The sequence below is a fragment of the Cyrtonyx montezumae genome, unplaced genomic scaffold, assembly GCF_038088225.1.
Source record: "Cyrtonyx montezumae isolate F1298 unplaced genomic scaffold, pur_monq_1.0 scaffold_68, whole genome shotgun sequence".
Classification (NCBI taxonomy): Eukaryota; Metazoa; Chordata; class Aves; order Galliformes; family Odontophoridae; genus Cyrtonyx; species Cyrtonyx montezumae.
This window is the reverse complement of record NW_027072076.1, coordinates 267073-272926: the sequence shown is the minus strand read 5'-3', so window position 1 is coordinate 272926 and position 5854 is coordinate 267073.

The window sequence follows — 5854 nt, the reverse complement described above, 5'->3', positions numbered from 1 at the left end:
CGAAACTGAGCCGAATCGGCAACGAGCGACAAACTCGAATCGCTCTTAACCGCGGATTCCTCTTGAAACACATCAATCGCGGTTTCTGCTGCTTGAGCCGCTGAAGAAAGACGCGTTTCAGCCTGCTGACGTTCACTGAAGTGCGGCTTTAAAACGTAGCCTGCTGCGCTCTGTTTCCAACATAAAAGTGATTGCCCTTTTGACAGACTCCGTTCCTGGCGTTGTCGATAGAGATGGGGAGGACCCCGGTTTTAAGCTGGGGGAATGATTCTGTTCCCTTTCTGCTCTGCTACGGTCGGCAATATATGTCTGCATCAGACGATCTTTTCCGTCCACGTATTCAAACTTTTTTTCTGAATTTTCTTGATGTCTTTTTCTTTCACCACTGAATCATCGCATCTCCCCTTTTATTTTTCTGTAACACAGACATTACAGTTTCCTTTTCTGAAATTGTATGCTGTTCTGATCTTGCCAGTGTAGAGGCGAAATTTGAGTGAGGCTGGCTCCTCTCGCAGATTCTGGTGTCTGTCGAACCGGACCGAATATTTCCCAACAAACTTCATCACCGGATCGTCGCAGATTAGCCTGTACGAAACTGAGCCGAATCGGCAACGAGCGACAAACTCGAATCGCTCTTAACCGCGGATTCCTCTTGAAACACATCAATCGCGGTTTCTGCTGCTTGAGCCGCTGAAGAAAGACGCGTTTCAGCCGGCTGACGTTCACTGAAGTGCGGCTTTAAAACGTAGCCTGCTGCGCTCTGTTTCCAACATAAAAGTGATTGCCCTTTTGACAGACTCCGTTCCTGGCGTTGTCGATAGAGATGGGGAGGACCCCGGTTTTAAGCTGGGGGAAAGATTCTGTTCCCTTTCTGCTCTGCTACGGTCGGCAATATATGTCTGCATCAGACGATCTTTTCCGTCCACGTATTCATACTTTTTTTCTGAATTTTCTTGATGTCTTTTTCTTTCAACACTGAATCATCGCATCTCCCCGTTTATTTTTCTGTCACACAGACATTACTGTTTCCTTTTCTGAAATTGTATGCTGTTCTGATCTTGACAGTGTAGAGGCGAAATTTGAGTGAAGCTGGCTCCTCTCGCAGATTCTGGTGTCTGTCGAACCGGACCGAATATTTCCCAACAAACTTCATCACCGGATCGTCGCAGATTAGCCTGTACGAAACTGAGCCGAATCGGCAACGAGCGACAAACTCGAATCGCTCTTAACCGCGGATTCCTCTTGAAACACATCAATCGCGGTTTCTGCTGCTTGAGCCGCTGAAGAAAGACGCGTTTCAGCCGGCTGACGTTCACTGAAGTGCGGCTTTAAAACGTAGCCTGCTGCGCTCTGTTTCCAACATAAAAGTGATTGCCCTTTTGACAGACTCCGTTCCTGGCGTTGTCGATAGAGATGGGGAGGACCCCGGTTTTAAGCTGGGGGAAAGATTCTGTTCCCTTTCTGCTCTGCTACGGTCGGCAATATATGTCTGCATCAGACGATCTTTTCCGTCCACGTATTCATACTTTTTTTCTGAATTTTCTTGATGTCTTTTTCTTTCACCACTGAATCATCGCATCTCCCCGTTTATTTTTCTGTCACACAGACATTACTGTTTCCTTTTCTGAAATTGTATGCTGTTCTGATCTTGACAGTGTAGAGGCGAAATTTGAGTGAGGCTGGCTCCTCTCGCAGATTCTGGTGTCTGTCGAACCGGACCGAATATTTCCCAACAAACTTCATCACCGGATCATCGCAGATTAGCCTGTACGAAACTGAGCCGAATCGGCAACGAACGACAAACTCGACTCGCTCTTAACCGCGGATTCCTCTTGAAACACATCAATCGCGGTTTCTGCTGCTTGAGCCGCTGAAGAAAGACGCGTTACAGCCTGCTGCCGTTCACTGAAGTGCGGCTTTAAAACGTAGCCTGCTGCGCTCTGTTTCCAACATAAAAGTAATTACCCGTCTGACAGACTCCGTTCTTGGAGTTGTCGATAGAGATGGGGAGGACCCCGGTTTTAAGCTGGGGGAAAGATTCTGTTCCCTTTCTGCTCTGCTACGGTCGGCAATATATGTCTGCATCAGACGATCTTTTCCGTCCACGTATTCATACTTTTTTTCTGAATTTTCTTGATGTCTTTTTCTTTCACCACTGAATCATCGCATCTCCCCGTTTATTTTTCTGTCACACAGACATTACTGTTTCCTTTTCTGAAATTGTATGCTGTTCTGATCTTGCCAGTGTAGAGGCGAAATTTGAGTGAGGCTGGCTCCTCTCGCAGATTCTGGTGTCTGTCGAACCGGACCGAATATTTCCCAACAAACTTCATCACCGGATCATCGCAGATTAGCCTGTAAGAAACTGAGCCGAATCGGCAACGAACGACAAACTCGACTTGCTCTTAACCGCGGATTCCTCTTGAAACACATCAATCGCGGTTTCTGCTGCTTGAGCCGCTGAAGAAAGACGCGTTTCAGCCGACTGACGTTCACTTAAGTGCGGCTTTAAAACGTAGCCTGCTACGCTCTGTTTCCAACATAAAAGAGATTAACCGTCTGACAGACACGGTTCCTGGCTTTGTCGATAGAGATGGGGAGGACCCCGGTTTTAAGCTGGGGGAAAGATTCTGTTCCCTTTCTGCTCTGCTACGGTCGGCAATATATGTCTGCATCAGACGATCTTTTCCGTCCACGTATTCATACTTTTTTTCTGAATTTTCTTGATGTCTTTTTCTTTCACCACTGAATCATCGCATCTCCCCGTTTATTTTTCTGTCACACAGACATTACTGTTTCCTTTTCTGAAATTGTATGCTGTTCTGATCTTGCCAGTGTAGAGGCGAAATTTGAGTGAGGCTGGCTCCTCTCGCAGATTCTGGTGTCTGTCGAACCGGACCGAATATTTCCCAACAAACTTCATCACCGGATCGTCGCAGATTAGCCTGTACGAAACTGAGCCGAATCGGCAACGAGCGACAAACTCGAATCGCTCTTAACCGCGGATTCCTCTTGAAACACATCAATCGCGGTTTCTGCTGCTTGAGCCGCTGAAGAAAGACGCGTTTCAGCCTGCTGACGTTCACTGAAGTGCGGCTTTAAAACGTAGCCTGCTGCGCTCTGTTTCCAACATAAAAGTGATTGCCCTTTTGACAGACTCCGTTCCTGGCGTTGTCGATAGAGATGGGGAGGACCCCGGTTTTAAGCTGGGGGAATGATTCTGTTCCCTTTCTGCTCTGCTACGGTCGGCAATATATGTCTGCATCAGACGATCTTTTCCGTCCACGTATTCAAACTTTTTTTCTGAATTTTCTTGATGTCTTTTTCTTTCACCACTGAATCATCGCATCTCCCCTTTTATTTTTCTGTAACACAGACATTACTGTTTCCTTTTCTGAAATTGTATGCTGTTCTGATCTTGCCAGTGTAGAGGCGAAATTTGAGTGAGGCTGGCTCCTCTCGCAGATTCTGGTGTCTGTCGAACCGGACCGAATATTTCCCAACAAACTTCATCACCGGATCGTCGCAGATTAGCCTGTACGAAACTGAGCCGAATCGGCAACGAGCGACAAACTCGAATCGCTCTTAACCGCGGATTCCTCTTGAAACACATCAATCGCGGTTTCTGCTGCTTGAGCCGCTGAAGAAAGACGCGTTTCAGCCGGCTGACGTTCACTGAAGTGCGGCTTTAAAACGTAGCCTGCTGCGCTCTGTTTCCAACATAAAAGAGATTAACCGTCTGAGAGACACGGTTCCTGGCTTTGTCGATAGAGATGGGGAGGACCCCGGTTTTAAGCTGGGGGAAAGATTCTGTTCCCTTTCTGCTCTGCTACGGTCGGCAATATATGTCTGCATCAGACGATCTTTTCCGTCCACGTATTCATACTTTTTTTCTGAATTTTCTTGATGTCTTTTTCTTTCACCACTGAATCATCGCATCTCCCCGTTTATTTTTCTGTCACACAGACATTACTGTTTCCTTTTCTGAAATTGTATGCTGTTCTGATCTTGCCAGTGTAGAGGCGAAATTTGAGTGAGGCTGGCTCCTCTCGCAGATTCTGGTGTCTGTCGAACCGGACCGAATATTTCCCAACAAACTTCATCACCGGATCATCGCAGATTAGCCTGTACGAAACTGAGCCGAATCGGCAACGAGCGACAAACTCGAATCGCTCTTAACCGCGGATTCCTCTTGAAACACATCAATCGCGGTTTCTGCTGCTTGAGCCGCTGAAGAAAGACGCGTTTCAGCCGGCTGACGTTCACTGAAGTGCGGCTTTAAAACGTAGCCTGCTGCGCTCTGTTTCCAACATAAAAGTGATTGCCCTTTTGACAGACTCCGTTCCTGGCGTTGTCGATAGAGATGGGGAGGACCCTGGTTTTAAGCTGGGGGAAAGATTCTGTTCCCTTTCTGCTCTGCTACGGTCGGCAATATATGTCTGCATCAGACGATCTTTTCCGTCCACGTATTCATACTTTTTTTCTGAATTTTCTTGATGTCTTTTTCTTTCAACACTGAATCATCGCATCTCCCCGTTTATTTTTCTGTCACACAGACATTACTGTTTCCTTTTCTGAAATTGTATGCTGTTCTGATCTTGACAGTGTAGAGGCGAAATTTGAGTGAAGCTGGCTCCTCTCGCAGATTCTGGTGTCTGTCGAACCGGACCGAATATTTCCCAACAAACTTCATCACCGGATCGTCGCAGATTAGCCTGTACGAAACTGAGCCGAATCGGCAACGAGCGACAAACTCGAATCGCTCTTAACCGCGGATTCCTCTTGAAACACATCAATCGCGGTTTCTGCTGCTTGAGCCGCTGAAGAAAGACGCGTTTCAGCCGGCTGACGTTCACTGAAGTGCGGCTTTAAAACGTAGCCTGCTGCGCTCTGTTTCCAACATAAAAGTGATTGCCCTTTTGACAGACTCCGTTCCTGGCGTTGTCGATAGAGATGGGGAGGACCCCGGTTTTAAGCTGGGGGAAAGATTCTGTTCCCTTTCTGCTCTGCTACGGTCGGCAATATATGTCTGCATCAGACGATCTTTTCCGTCCACGTATTCATACTTTTTTTCTGAATTTTCTTGATGTCTTTTTCTTTCACCACTGAATCATCGCATCTCCCCGTTTATTTTTCTGTCACACAGACATTACTGTTTCCTTTTCTGAAATTGTATGCTGTTCTGATCTTGACAGTGTAGAGGCGAAATTTGAGTGAGGCTGGCTCCTCTCGCAGATTCTGGTGTCTGTCGAACCGGACCGAATATTTCCCAACAAACTTCATCACCGGATCATCGCAGATTAGCCTGTACGAAACTGAGCCGAATCGGCAACGAACGACAAACTCGACTCGCTCTTAACCGCGGATTCCTCTTGAAACACCTCAATCGCGGTTTCTGCTGCTTGAGCCGCTGAAGAAAGACGCGTTACAGCCTGCTGCCGTTCACTGAAGTGCGGCTTTAAAACGTAGCCTGCTGCGCTCTGTTTCCAACATAAAAGTAATTACCCGTCTGACAGACTCCGTTCTTGGAGTTGTCGATAGAGATGGGGAGGACCCCGGTTTTAAGCTGGGGGAAAGATTCTGTTCCCTTTCTGCTCTGCTACGGTCGGCAATATATGTCTGCATCAGACGATCTTTTCCGTCCACGTATTCATACTTTTTTTCTGAATTTTCTTGATGTCTTTTTCTTTCACCACTGAATCATCGCATCTCCCCGTTTATTTTTCTGTCACACAGACATTACTGTTTCCTTTTCTGAAATTGTATGCTGTTCTGATCTTGCCAGTGTAGAGGCGAAATTTGAGTGAGGCTGGCTCCTCTCGCAGATTCTGGTGTCTGTCGAACCGGACCGAAT